This window comes from Pagrus major, chromosome 4, assembly GCF_040436345.1.
Source record: "Pagrus major chromosome 4, Pma_NU_1.0".
NCBI classification, from domain to species: domain Eukaryota; kingdom Metazoa; phylum Chordata; class Actinopteri; order Spariformes; family Sparidae; genus Pagrus; species Pagrus major.
The window spans coordinates 17,675,838-17,690,182 of record NC_133218.1 but is presented as its reverse complement, the minus strand read 5'-3'; the positions used below and the strand labels follow the sequence as shown (position 1 = coordinate 17,690,182).

The following is a 14,345-nucleotide window of genomic DNA, read 5'->3' as shown; positions in this document are numbered from 1 at the left end:
TAGCACACACAATTACACTGACACACACACACACACACACACACATACGTGAATGTAATATAATTATATCTACGTGCCATTAGACACATTTCTCTGTCTTTCTTTCATTTTTTTCTCACTAGTCTCAACATTTGCATATTCCTTTGGGTGTTTGAGTTGAGCAGCTCTTTCCTTTTTCCTTCTCTTGTCTTCCAAGCAACAAATGTCAGCTAATTACACCATAGCTGTTTGGATGGGCTCCATCTTTCCCTGTGCTCTGCTGTGCTTGCTCTCTATGGGGCTGCAGGGAAAGTCAGGAAGCCAAGACACCAGTCAGGAACAGCCAGCGGTGGGGGATGAGCTACAAGGCTACACCCCCGAGAAATTGATTCCCCAAGAGAGGACTCATCAATACTTATCATAAATGATACAACCAGCTCACACCAACCTGCGGGGGATGTAATGTATCATTCACAGCTAGAGATGAAGCAGTAACGCCTAACACACAAGGCTAAAGAGCCAGTCACAAGCGAAACAGGTATTTCCCTGCACTCTTCATTCAGTAAAAAAAACCTTCTTAGAAAAGATCCCATTTCATCTAGTGACACACTCACAGGCACAAGGCCATCAAGTCAGGCAGGAGAGAAAAGTGCAAGTCATTGTCTGTGTGTGGAACAACAAACTGCCACCTTGGTGTGTGTGAAATGAAGCCTTGAGGACGCAGCCGCGCCCCTGAGTACAGCTAGCTCTCACACCGAGAGAGAGATAGTGAGAAAATGAAAGAAAGAACGAAAGAACGACAGGAAGGGACAGAGAGAGGAAGAGATTAAGGCTGCGTGTAGCAATACACATAAACAACTAAACCCAATCCAAGATCCTAACCTAAAAGCACTGTAGGGCACAGTTAACAACCATTTACATTCAGTGTTGGCTCTGAACAGATAGTGAACTCAAAGGATGTTTATTAGGCGCGTACGTTTCAGACAAATATTCTGATTAGAATGGGAGAAATCTAATTAATTGCTTGATTCACTGAATGAACCCCGAATTTGTAATGTAATCATAACAACTGCTTTTCAAGGGGCTCTTGTTAAATTTAATTGGGGGAGAAAAAAAAAACATCCTCTTTCACTGAATGAATGAAAATCAAATTAGGCCTGAAACTGGAGGAGTCTGCAAGTTTGTTCTGGCGTGCCATAAAAAAAAAAAAGAAAAAAGCAGAAGTGGGTGACAATATATATTTTAAAAAGTCACGCATCGACTGTTTTGTAACACGTAAAACATATACCAGGGGCACAAGGTGAAAAACAAGAGGAGTGACTGTGTACTCACTGTTAGAGATGTCTTCACCTCTTTGACATAACTGCTGTAACACCTGGAGAAAAAGCGGAAACAAAAGATGACTGTGGTTCAGGTTAAAAATACAATCTGAGTCATAGGTATTAAATGTTTTTTTTCTCCAGCATGGGTTGATTTATAAGATGATAAAATGTTTAGATTATGTACAGCATTGTGATAACTCTGGAAGTGTTCCTTTTAAGTGCCTAAAGGAGATGAATAAAACTACCTGGGTATCAAAGTTACAGTAACACAGCTTAGTATTTTGGGGTTTTCAGAAACATCAAAAAGAACATACAGTGACGTCTGAAACACAGCCGTGGCTGCACACACTTGCACACACAGAGAAGGATATTCACACACACAAGAAGTCTCTTTCTCCCCGAGCCTTTTCTTGCAAAACCTGTTTGTTAGAAATGGATCTAGACACTGGAGCTTTGAGTGTGTGGATATTTTCCCCAAACACAAGACAGTTCTTGTAGAGAACCAAGCCTTACCAGCGTTCTCACGCCCATCTCTCATGCATTGTCTCTGAGGCCCTCCTGTGCTCTTACAGCCTGAGCCTAATCTGAGGAGTTCACCAAAACAGACACCACCCTGCTACACACAGAATATCATACTACAGATTTAACAACTTTTATTTATGCCATATACATATAAATTTAACATATTCTTGAACTTTTGATCCTCTAGAAGAGTTTTCAGCGACAACGTTAACAATGTCGGTTATAACTTGTGTCTGCATGATTAGATGGTATCAAAACACAGTTCAAACAAACTTGGAGCCTCCTCACACACATGCACACAGACACAGGAAAGCAGGCTCTTGTAGACTTTTCAGACACAGACACCAACACACAAACAGTGTTAAAGCGTGTGTGGGCAGCTATCTAACAAGGTTTTGTTGACAGTAAACACATCCATCTGGTCAACAGCAACAGAACCAAGTCTGGTGGACGCTTCATCAGCACGAGATGTGACCAACTCTTATATTTTTACTTCTTATTTTAGAGAGAGAGTTCAAAAGACCATTTTAACTGCTGTTTTTTTTTTTTTTTTTTGTAATTCCTGTTAATGTCACTTGTTGTAATCGCAGCAATGGTAAAATAAGAAACTGGTTATATTCATGTTCATGAGCCAAAGTCTGTGGCAAATAATACAATGCACATCTGTCATTACAGCTCGATCTATCACTGACCAGAAATCACCTAGACTGGAGGTGTTGATAATAACCATACTCATTGAACTGAAATGGTTCATTATCTACACTCTTACACAGACAGACACACAAATACACACACACACACACAGACTACAGACACACAAATACTTTGATAACTCATCGCAGTGATAATGATAACAGAGAGCCAGGTAGGCTGAATTCATCTTCAGCTTTTTCATAAAGGCCTATTAGTGGATGATTAAAGGATCTCTGCTCATAGGGCTTCAGCACAGAAAATGATTTGCCAGCCACGAGGCAGGTGAATTACGCTGGATAAGAAAGCCAGTGCTGTCTGCCATCATTTGCCTGACTGAAAATCAGGCTGTTAGTCTATTAACCTCATTTTACTGTAAGATCTTCCTAGTTTTACATCAATGGCAGATGGATAAAATATCTCAAAAATATCCTTTTTTTCCAAAGACGCCTTCTTCAACTGCAGTGTCCTCATAAATCATGTCAGTACATGTTATCACATGATATCACTGCAACTAACAATTATTTTCATTTTCAATTAATCTGAAGATTACTTTTTCATTTAATCAATTATTCATTAGGTGTATAAAATTTAGTAGTCGTAGTACTAGTAGTACAAAATACCAATTTAAAATCTTTAAAGGTCCAATATATCATCAAATTGTTCCTTTTGTTCAACTGACAATCCAGAACCATAAAATGTTTAGTTTACTATCAAAAAGACAAAAATGGCAGAAAATCGTCACAACTGAGAAACTAGAAAAAGGGGATATTGTCGTTTGAGAAATGAGTAAAACGTTTCATCAATAGTTTGGATTGATTACAGGATAGTCAAATAACAGCACAGAAATAGCATGAAAATTGAAATAATTACAAAGATTTTACTATTTTAATCACCAAGGAAAAAGATTTGCCTCAGCATAACATTAATGACAGAGAATAAAGAAGTTACACAAAGCTATTTGTTATATCTTATAACAACAGAGTGATACAACAATTACTGCCCTAAGATGTCAGTGAACTTGTAACAATCAAAATGTCATTTTTTATAATGATCATTATTACTTTCATTACTTAGCAATTTCCATCTAATTAACTTGAAAGGTAAAAAAAAGAAAAAGAAGAAAGAAACAGAAAAACAGGAACTGTCTGCAAAGTTATAATTACCTGCATTTAGACTCCAGGCATGCATGCACATGGACAGTGTACAACCTCACTGTTATGATGTCTCTCTGAATTGTCTTGTTTGGCTTCCCTAATCTACCCGCCTTGCCTCAGCCACACATATGTTGACTTTACTTTAGGATTCATACAACAGCGCTCAGACAAGACAGAAAGAATGAAAAACAGAAAGAAAGAAAGAAAGAAAGAAAGAAAGAAAGAAAGAAAGAAAGAAAGAAAGAACGAAAGAACGAAAGAAAGAACGAAAGAACGAAAACAAACAAACAAACAAACAAAAAGTAAGGTCACATCATGTTTCCTGTGCGCCTTCTTCACAAAAAACACTGTTGGTATTTGAGCATGGAAAACAAGTGTACTCTGAAAATACACATATTGAGATTGGCCTAAAATCCCTTGCTTTTTAATATTTGATGCCTTGTTAGAGGAGCGACACTGGTGAGGTGTTTGTCTCTGTTGTCTCTGTTGATCTCTGGCACACCGGGCCCTGTGGGAGTGAGCTAGTGAGACTTGGCCGCAGACATTTTCCTGAAGCCCCCAGAACAAAACAGGCAAGTCTTGACAGTCTGTCCGCCACCGAGTCGTCACACAATCAGTTGCAGGAAACCAATCCCTAAATAGCAGTGATTCATCTCTTCATCACACACAATGCCAGTACACAGTGCACAAAGAAGCTCTCTCTTCCCCTCTCTCTCTCTCCCTCTCTCTCTGTCTTACCCTATCTGTCTCAACCCCTTCCCCCCCAGTGTGGTCTCTCATGCTGCTTAAAAATAAGTGCTTCTCCCAGCTTTCTTTGCCCTGTGATTTACTGGCAGTGTTTAACTGCAGGGCAGCATCTTTTATTGTTACATGATCTGGGGCTGAAAGCTGACAAAATGGAATCTCTGTGCGTGTACCTTTGTATGTGTGTAAGTGTATGTTCAGGGCAAAGTAAGGAGCCGTTGGAGGAATAAAGAACTTGTGTGAGAAACGTTTGTCTAAGTGCAATTCAAATCCTCCCAGCCTCCCGGTGCTGTGTACGTGTGCGAGTATATGTGTGTGTTTGTCATTCCACTAAATGGTTTCTTCCTTGACTTGATGGAGCAAGTGCCATCTCAAGGGAACGGGTTACACCGCACACACAAAGTAAAGCTCTTTGAGACTGGCGAAAAGCTCTGAACATTAGCGCGATCCATTTGTAAGAGGTATATAAAATACCAGGCTGGATTGTGCGCGTCTGTTTTTTTGTCGGTGTACATACCTATGTTTTTGTGTTGCCATGATAACTCTTCTCTTTATGGCACAGAGCCCATTGCTGCATTACCCAATCCACTTCCTTTTCTTGCTTCTCTTTGGAAGATAAATCTCATTCACAAATGCAGTCAAGCTGGCCTTGCTGGTGACTGTCCACAGTTGGAACAATGATATCAGTACAGTATGTGACCGGATCATCACCAGCGGATAATCAGGCTAGCACAGGCCCACACAACAGGTTCGGTGTATCGTTACAGCCTTGATGATCCATCAAGATGACGTGTGAAGGTCAGTGTAGCCATGACCAACACAGCTGTCACATCTCCTCCCAGCACCCTTTTGGCTAACTGGCCTTCCAAAACACTCAGCACAAAACACGGCCAACTGGGGAGCGCAGGGGCCAAGGCCAACAGAACATGCCTATAGCCCAGGCTGGGCTCATAACATGACGTGATTACCCTCCATACAACAAGACGTCGTGAAGGGACGAATCAGAGCTGTTTTGGTTAATGACATTGCAAATCTGACAAGGAAACTGTTGGTATAGCTCACAATGAAAAAACATCATGGGGTAGGACAAAATACAGATAAGGCAGTAAGAGGAAGCAACATAGTGTCTCACCACTGGTGCCAAATATCGATATTTTTACTATAACATGAATGACTCATCGTGAGGTAACCTTGTGTAAAGTTCATTTACACTGATTTAATTTATACAGATTTTAGTGAGGCATAGTTGCATGCTTTACTCAAACATTTTAAATACATGTTAAATGTTCTGCTTTCTGTTTTTTCCCCAGTTTATGGCTATTTCACATAAAATGACAGCGACTAGCTGCCAGCAGCAAGTAGCTCAGCTAGCTGTGATAACGGGGGCAGTTATCACAGGTAATGTGGCTCAGTCAAACGGCCTGGACACCAAACTGAGACTAAACACAGCCTCTGAGACAGACAGATGCCAGTTTGAAGACAGCGGATACAGTACAGAGGCGATTTACAGTGGCTCTAACCAGGACTGTGACTCCGGGGATGAGAAAACAATGCAGATGAGAACAGGAGAGGCGTGAAGCTGCAGACGAGTGAGAGAGAAGAACCAGAGGCGATTGTGGAGAGACAAACCAAGACTGTTTTGGTTAGTTTTATTTCATTTATGTCGAGTTTGAAGAAGTGTGTTCTATGACGAGTTAATGAGGCAATTAAGCTCGTCCTAGTTCGGTAAAGGATTCCGAGGTAGTATGGTTTTATTTTTCTTGACAAATTGTGAGTTTATTTGTTAACTTATTAGAATAACTAGGGAACTTGCTGCTTTTACATCTCCTAGCTGAAACTGTCAGACTGTCACCTCTTGAGGAAGTGGTATTACACGACAGGACGGGTCAAGGCTAGCTGGTTAGCATGCTAGCGTCAGTAGACATCTCTGTGACACGGTACATCGACGTCTTTGACACAGTTGTTTCCTCAAACTCTGTTGGTTTTGTTAGTTCATTTTTTAAATGTTTTAAACTTAATTCTGGCCGTATCTTACAAATTGCTCTGTTAAATGACCTTTTTCCAGTTTGTGACTATTTTACATTGGAATAACGGCACAAAAACATGGACAAGTTGCAGTCAGCGTGTGTGTGTTAAAGAGGCAATAAGCACTTTTTTGTCCATTGCTTTATTTCACTTTTGTGGTAAACTGACACCACAATGCAGTGAATAAATACTGGGCAGCTGTCGTCCACTAATCGGAAGGTCACTGGTTTGAATGCCCAGCTCAAGACAAGTGTTGTAAAGCGCTTTGAGCGGTCAGTAGACTGGAAAAGCGCTATATAACTGCAAGTCCATTTAGCATTTACCATTCATAAGTCCTTCTTTTTGCCTTGTTAGGGGTATATTTTCCTCTTCAGCTACAAAGACATTGTGACATTGTCTCTATATTGTGAGCCGTTCGTTAATCATGTCCAACATATCGTGATAGTTTCGTATTATGAGTTCCTCTGTGATTCCCAACTCTTATGCCTATCAGTATTGGCTTTCAAAATTTAATCAAACACCCAGTATGGCAACAGTTTTAAATGACTACCGGCTCTGTTGTATAAGAGGGAAAGGCTACAGTGGTGCTGTGTGGAGAGCAGATGTGAATCCACTTTGATTTCAATGCCTGTGTGTGTGTGGAGCTTCTATTAAATGGATCTGCTGTCTCCTTGATCAAGGGAGTCAATAAAGGGCCAGTCCTGTCAAACCCTCAGGGGTAAGTGTGTATGCACATATGTGTCCGTGTGTGTGTCCGTGTGTGTGTGTGTGTGTGTGTTATGGACAGAATTTGAAGTACTCTGACAGGTGAGTGATTGAGTGCTTTCATTTCCCTCCAGCGACAACAAGACACGCACACACAAACACATACGTAATACACACACACACTCGCATACACACACAGTGGAGGATGGAGAGACCAAGAGCTAGAGAGAGAGAGCTGTTGTTTCCTAAAGGATGCTGCTCCTGCCTGCATGCTTAAATTAGCTCTAAATGTTTGGATTACACACGGGAGCTCTCACAGAGGATTTAGCAGCCATAGCCTACAGTCCGGGGAGTGTGTGGATGTTTCCATCTACATCCAAGCACGCACGCACGCATACACACTCACAAAGTGTCCTTCTAGAAATCCTACCATATGTCACTCAAATAATACTCACTATATTCTGTAAACACTTGACGGTACAAAATGAGTTGCATCCATCTAACTCAGAAAAAAGATGCCAGGACCTAAACAAACATCACACACTATTTCATTCATTTGGTTTGTGCTAATGGGGAGACTTTTATAAGAGTGCAGTCTTGGCTTCTGTTGGTGGGGGGAGGATAGGATATGCTTGCAGATGTAGAGACAGGGAGGGAAAGCAAGAGAAAAAGAGAAGGGGAACGAGGGAGGTCAGCACCCCCAGTCTCAGATAAAGGCCCTCTCCCTCCCTTCTGCCTCGGCTTTCGAAGCCCCTGCCAGGATCGAGAGGCGTCTCACGTTACAGCTGTCTCTCAGTGTCATCGTTCAGAAAGAGAGAGCACAAGCGGGAGAGAGAGACAGACAGATAGAGGGAGAGAGAGACAGACAGAGGGAGAGGGGGAAAGCGGGACAATGCCACAGACAGAGCGGGGCTAGGCTTTCATAGCTGGACAAGAGAAAAACAACAACAGCAGCAGGTTGAACTGGATGAGGAAACCTTGTGGCTTGGCTGCCTGCTGGTGTCTTTTAATAAGAGATGTTAACGCAACATACATTTTCACTACAATGTGGAAGCATTTTGAAATCACTTAAATGTGCTGTGACCTTTTCAAGACAAATTATTTCGAAATGTAGTATGAACACAGCTAGTCAGATCATTTCCTCTACACCACCTGGGACTAACTGAACACTCTGAAGATTTCCTAAGAAGAAAAAGAGGAAATTCATTTTTAAATACCTTGTTTTGTGTCCAGTGTGAACCGAGAACGAGAAACACACCATTCTCAGAGAAAGAGATGGTAATGACTGTAAGACTTTGTGCTATAGGGCTTCTGTGGATTAGATAAGTCGCCTCTTCACACACGGGCATCCATTTTTAACCTTAAAATGCTAAAAACAGCATGTCCCAAGTCCAGTAATGACTAATCCAATGACTGCTAGCATTTCAGCCTGCACTACTAACAAGGTAAGGCCATGTAGGTCAGCAGTGAGTAAAATTAAATTCAGAGTGAATGCTTATTTAGTTTCTGTAACTTTTTCTGGCGAGGAATAAAAGATGCGTATGAATTCCAGATAAAAACTTCATGAAGGAAAAGGGTGCTGTATATGCAGATTTTCACTCCAAACTGTAGCGCTTACACCGCCGACACATTGAGAGCTGATTGTACCAGTGCAGTTTACATAAAACACAGTTCTGAACAAATACACATATAGCTACTGCGAGGCTCAAAACTGCTCTCCTGTTTGTTTTTCTCTATCCTTGTCATTTCTCATGGCGTTCTGTAGGAGTTAAATATTTAAAATTCTGGCTTAGCTTGGAGCAGGCTTTGCCAGCACAGCTAAAATAAAAAGCCTTTGTGGCAGCAGTGACCAGATTTTAAATGCTGAAGAAGATCAATAAATGGGGGCTGTCGAGGCGCAATCTCATGCATTTGTGTGTGTGTATGTGTGTGTGTGTGTGTGTGTGTGTGTCCTGTCCCTATGCGTAATGCCTGTGTTCTGACAGCAAGTGTGTGTGTGTGTGAGGATGCTTGTGTGTGTACATGTCTACGTGCATCTTAACACCCACCAAGGCTCACAGCTCCCCTGCCTGCTACAAGCTATTCTATAGTATCATCAGGAACCCCACTGACCCAGGAGGCACGCCAATAGAGAAACCAATATCATTCCCATTGCTACTTCCGAAACCTTCTTCCCATTTCGTTTCCATTCCCAGTATCCTTTTCCCATCTGAGCGCAGCCAGCATGGGTGAATTCTAGAGAAAAGTGTAAATACAGCCCCCCGCTATAGATTGAGAATGTCAAGGTGTGGTAAACATCAAAATAAATAGCAGGTTTTTCCAGACCTCATCGCCATTTCCATTATCAAGTTCCTCCTGAAACAAAATGACGGGTGACGAGACAGGAAAGAGAGAAAAATGACAGAAAACATCTTGTTTGGTTTTCTTCAGAAAACAAAATCCTCTAACATCATCATTAGGCGGTTCAAATTCAGCACGGTTCAGCTAATGTTAAGAGACTCTGAATGGCTGTGTTTCATGAAGCCAAAAAACACTGATGTGATTTCTTTTAAAGACAGAAAAGCATTCATAATGCTGCCATGTCTTTCTGTTTTTTGTCACTCTGATGTTTTAGAAAGACCACATTAAATGGATGCTTTCAGCTCACATAAAGTGATAACCTTCTTCGCCGTGTCCTTACCACATGAATATGCGATGGAGACAAATTATGAGGACTGGTATTTGCATCAGCTCTATGGCTCCACAAAACAAGAAGTACATCTGTATTTTCACCTCCTCACTAATGTACAAGACAAAAACAGCCCTGAAGTGGAAAAATCATCAGGACCTTTTGAGACTTCATTAAAAGAAACTAGCCTGGACTTTCCAAACAAGGCATCTCTTTGGAGGGGGAAATCAACCTTTTCACCTTGCTGGTGGAAAAACAGGCATCCCAACGAGACAGAGCATGCACAAACAACCTTGACTTTCATCAAGGAAATTCTCACATTGAATGATAAATAGAGGCCCAGGGGACGAACAGCAAAGAAGAAGCTTATCGCCTTTCCCTCCCAAATTTGGCTGCTCTGTCTTCTGTCTCCTGAAAGTCAACACGGGGTGACCCACTTGCACTTTACACTGCTTATTGTTTGGTAATTAATCCACCATATGTAATCCACACAGAAATGTAGAGAAAACTAAAATGGGTGTTGAGTTGTTTAGTCCTAATTAACAGTTGAGATTGTTCATTTGTTTCTACAACAGCGGGCATATGTGCCCTATCTCATTAGCTTAGTTTACACAATATAGATTCATTTCTCATTATCCAGACTCAGGCAGACATTTATGGTCAAAGAGAGCCAAAATATTTGACACAGCTCACGTTAAAAGTGGCTGTCACTGAGCATGCACTTTAGACAATTATTTGTGTACCCTGATGATTATCAGGACATCCAGTGAACATGCAGCGTTACCAAAATAGCAAGGTAACACAAGGTTAGGTAGATCATCTGAGAGCTAACCAACTTTCCAGCTGAGAGGACATTAACCTGCCAGGCCGTGTAAACACGTATCAATAAGCAAACTGCCTGCATGGTCCTGTAACACACGGCATAAAACAGCACATCAAGACAGACACACAGCAGCCCCAATTTGATCTGGAACAATACAAAGCATTATCAATCTAATGCCGAGAAGCTTTTAGGGCTTTCACTAAAACATGGCTTTTTCTCAAAGGACCATTAGTCCTTATAGGATTAATGTCTCCTTCAAAAACATGTTTAAAGTCCTGAGTTTCTTGGTACATTATTTCATTTGTCATTATTGTTTTCTGTGTGCATGCATACACATTCAAATGTAAATGGCTGAACGATGGGGAGGGAGGGAGGGATGAGGAAATATGATCGGGACTCTGTCTAACATTAGTTCTTCAATCTTTTGGATAACACAGAGCAGACCTCCACTTCCTCTCTTACATTCACAGCTCTGTGTCAGCAGCGCTAACATGCAGAGATTTGACAGGGCTCCCAGATGGCCTTTATCAATATACTGTTTTTAGGTCTAATTCATTTAAAATACTGACATCAATTCCATGAAATATTTGGGTTAGGAGTTATCCAGAGACTGGTTCTTAAGCTCTTTATATAGACCATCAAAAAGTATCAGAATTTTTCTTTCATTATAAGTTTAGTTTTCTGTTATCATTCCTAAAGCACACATTGCTTACATTATGATATATCTTCTAGAAAATGTTCAAAATACGGAATATAAACAGGGTAGCGTAATAAAAAACAGTGAAAGACTTAATTACCGGCAAACTCACTGTGATGCACAATATTTAACTGACCATTTCTGTGGCCATTTTTGCATCTATAAATTAAATATTCAATTTCAGATTACCTTCTACCTCCTCAAAACACTACATGGTTACCTCATCTCTTGATTTAAGATATAGCAGTTTTAAGGTATCTCCCATCAATAAAGGAGATGAGGACAATTTTGATATATTTTGTTTAGTCTTTACTTTGTTCTTACATTTTATATCTACAGCAAGTGAACCTTTAAATAACCTGTCAAACGGTTGCCACAAGTGAGCTCTCCTCACTACTCTTCATTACAAAAGTTTCTAGACACACACAAGAAAAGTAGAATTGAAAGTCCAACGGTTGTCACATTTAACGGAAAGAGTGTGATCTGGCAACAATAAGTTTAAGTGATCACTTAGTAACAGATGAATCATCCACGTGCCTGACAGAGTGGACATAATTTTGATATGAACTTGTACTGTAACATATTTTTACTGACTTGATCAATATATCATGCACACCTAATAAATCCCACTTCACTTCATTTTCAACAAAACGCACACTATGGGTTTCCTCAAAAAAAAAAAAAGATAGCCCCATATTCAATAGTAAAGGATTATGGAGAATACAGCCATGTGTGCACATGGGATTGTCTTCTCAAAAGCTGTCCAAGTTCTGTCAGATTCAGCACCCCCAGACACAGAGCTCGTGAACCTAATTTCACCTAATCAGCTTAGTCAATAGCAACCGTTTGCTGTGACTTTGGTAGACATGCAAATAGGGCTTAACTATGTCTATCCTTAATTCCTGAATGTTCAAGTCAAGCGGAAGTCCTCCTTTATCTCTTCAAAAACAACAGTTCCAATTTGTGAGAGAGGAAGAGAAGCAGAGAGAGGGAGAATAAAACTCCAGCCGAGAGTTGGTTTTTTTTCTCGGCCTGGCAAGGAGAGACATCTCTGATTTGAGTGTGCTTGAGGTAGCACAGTGTGCTTTCATTTCAAACCAACATGGCAAACAAACTCTGACAGATTTGTTCCCCTTTTTTCCTTTTTGCTCTTACTCCCTCTCTCAAATTATGGGAAAACACACTGCACAAATATATTAGTACTTCTTGTTGGTTTGTATGTTCAGCTGCAGCACTTGCACGCACACACACACACACACGCGCACACACACAGACACACACATATATTCAAACCAATCTGCGCAAAATGACGCTAACAGTAGACAGTTGTAATAGTGATAGAATAAGAGACACTGTTCCGTCTCAATTCACTGATACCACTAATGGCTTCTTAGCAGCTCCATGAAATCAAGCAGCTGTCATGTCGATGCATCAGCAGTGAGAGGAGGGAGAGCCATCCCCATAAGGACAGAGGCACCGCGCCTTCATGTTTGGCTAAACATCTGCTCCTCTGCACTCCAGCTTTGCAGCAATAAACGGGCAAACAAAAGAGGTGGGAGGTGAAATGATCAGATTTTCCATTTCAAAGCATTTGTTCGGGTTGTTTTCTCCCCCCACCCCCCCTCTTGCTTTTAAACTGCTTACAGGACACAGGGAAGAAAAAGTGAGATCCAAGTTTTAACTCTGAGGGACAGAGCGAACGCATGAGCTAAAATAACACCTTTTGTAAGATGGATGACAGAAATAAGGTCACCGTTTCTTTCTGCGAGGAGTCTCCTTGTCTTAAATGTTGCAAACCAGTATAACAGCTCAGTCAGGGGTGATTCAAACTGTGTGTGTCTGTGTGTGTGTAATGATGACGACAGATGCATGTGTGTCAATCTGGCAAATCTATCAACCATACATCAATTCAACTTTGTGTAAACACCATTACACTAATTCACCAACAGACACCTTTTTAATCACATAATTATTTCAAACACCTGTGTAATTCAAAGGAGGTCTAATCACTGTTATTTGGCAGTTGCATCCAGTTAAGTTTCATTTCGATTCTTCTTCTTCCCTTAATAGGTTTCTTGGTAATTAATATCCTTCCTTCCTTCTTTCCTCCCTTCCTTCCCTCCTTCCTTCCTTCCTTCGTTTATTCATTCATGCCCGCATGGTCTGAGTAAACTTAGAAATCACATTTAACAACACACTAGGTTCAAAATAGCACGAATACTTTTATTTAATTGTGGCTGTACAAAAACACCACAGTCCACCTGCCTCTCCAAAAAAAAAAAAGCAGCATCCCGACATATAACACTACGTCACTTTATATCTGCTTTTTAAAGCAAACGTCTCGGGCACAAACACAAACTGTCCTCTCTCGGAGATAAAAATTGGCTTCAAACCATCTCTGACAATCTGTTAACCACGTTCATTTCCATCCTGAAACCACAGGCAGTGCGCGATCCGCTGTCTCGTTTAAGTCTTAAAAAACTTTGGTAAAAACTTGCGAAAGAAAAAAAAAAAACGTGGATCCATTTCCTTTTAAAGTAGCCCGTGTGTTTGTGTGTGTGTTGAGAGAGAGAGACACAAGAGGTGGTGGTGGTGGGGGGGGGGAAAGGTAGGGGGACTTTGAGGGAGGGGGGCGAATTTTAAAATAACCAAGATGGCGAGAGGCTTGTTGTTTTGGACGGGGCAGAAAAAATGGAGGATATTGTAATATACACAAAGGGATAAATTTCAACAACTCGGCCAAGCGGCTGCTAGCTTGCCTGCATGCCTCTCGGTTTGAGGAAGCGACCGCGATAGCAGCTCCCCGGCAGGCAAGGCAGTGCTGGCCAGCAGTATGACTAGCAACACGAAAAGCTCAAACTCTTGACCCGCTGTGGGGAAAAGAAATGAATATTATACGTCAAAGTTAATCCGAACCGAAGGGGATATTTGTGTATTTGTCGCTAATTGTTTTATTTTCGCGTCGAGGGACTATTAAACTGGATGGGTTTCTTTTAACGGACGGACCAGCGGC

The 14,345-nt window shown here is 41.1% G+C and overlaps 1 protein-coding gene across 8 annotated transcripts in view; it reads right to left on the bottom strand.

The window, feature by feature from the left end:
• baz2ba (bromodomain adjacent to zinc finger domain, 2Ba) overlaps window positions 1–14,345 on the bottom strand; it is a 70,337-nt gene that overhangs the window by 55,269 nt on the left and 723 nt on the right. For 6 of the 8 annotated variants that reach the window (XM_073465001.1, XM_073464997.1, XM_073465000.1 and 3 more), the window contains exon 2: window positions 1,312–1,354. The exons of 1 other annotated variant lie outside the window; for it this stretch is intronic. The gene's annotated coding sequence lies outside the window, so the exon portion shown is untranslated. Of the gene's footprint in view, window positions 1–1,311; window positions 1,355–8,361; window positions 8,424–14,345 lie in introns of those variants that run through there. One more of the 8 variants, XM_073464998.1, reaches the window with a different exon arrangement.